Raw genomic sequence first — 955 nt, forward strand, 5'->3', positions numbered from 1 at the left:
CGCTATCTCTAATAGCACCCGACATATCACCAGATATATATTGGATTTTCCCCTGACCCTGAGTGTCCGGCCCCATGAGACTGTGGTTTTCTCGGCCCCTGGTGGTCCGAGGTCGTTCCCGTTGCACAGATTCATGCGCCAGGGCCTCCTGCAGATAATTCTCTTTGGTTTATTGCGCTATCTCCAATAGCACCCGAGATATCACCAGATATATATTGGATTTTTCACTGACCCTGAGCGTCCGGCCCCATGAGACGGTCGTTTTCTCGGCCCCTGGTGGTCCGAGGTCGTTCCCGCTGCACAGGTTCATGCGCCAGGGTCTCCTACAGACAATGCACTTTGATTTATTGCGCTATCTGTAATAGCACCCGAGATATCACCACATATATATTGGATTTTTCACTGACCCTGAGTGTCCGGCCCCATGAGACGGTGGTTTTCTCGGCCCCTGGTGGTCCGAGGTCGTTCCCGTTGCACAGATTCATGCGCCAGGGCCTCCTGCAGATAATTCTCTTTGGTTTATTGCGCTATCTCCAATAGCACCCGAGATATCACCAGATATATATTGGATTTTTCACTGACCCTGAGCGTCCGGCCCCATGAGACGGTCGTTTTCTCGGCCCCTGGTGGTCCGAGGTCGTTCCCGCTGCACAGGTTCATGCGCCAGGGTCTCCTACAGACAATGCACTTTGATTTATTGCGCTATCTGTAATAGCACCCGAGATATCACCACATATATATTGGATTTTTCACTGACCCTGAGTGTCCGGCCCCATGAGACGGTGGTTTTCTCGGTCCCTGGTGTTCCGAGGTCGTTCCCGCTGCACAGATTCATGCGCCAGGGCCTCCTACAGACAATGCACATTGATTTATTGCGCTATCTCTAATAGCACCCGAGATATCACCAGATATATATTGGATTTTCCCCTGACCCTGAGTGTCCGGCCCCATGAGA

The sequence above is a fragment of the Nomia melanderi genome, unplaced genomic scaffold (genome assembly GCF_051020985.1).
Source record: "Nomia melanderi isolate GNS246 unplaced genomic scaffold, iyNomMela1 scaffold0014, whole genome shotgun sequence".
Classification (NCBI taxonomy): Eukaryota; Metazoa; Arthropoda; class Insecta; order Hymenoptera; family Halictidae; genus Nomia; species Nomia melanderi.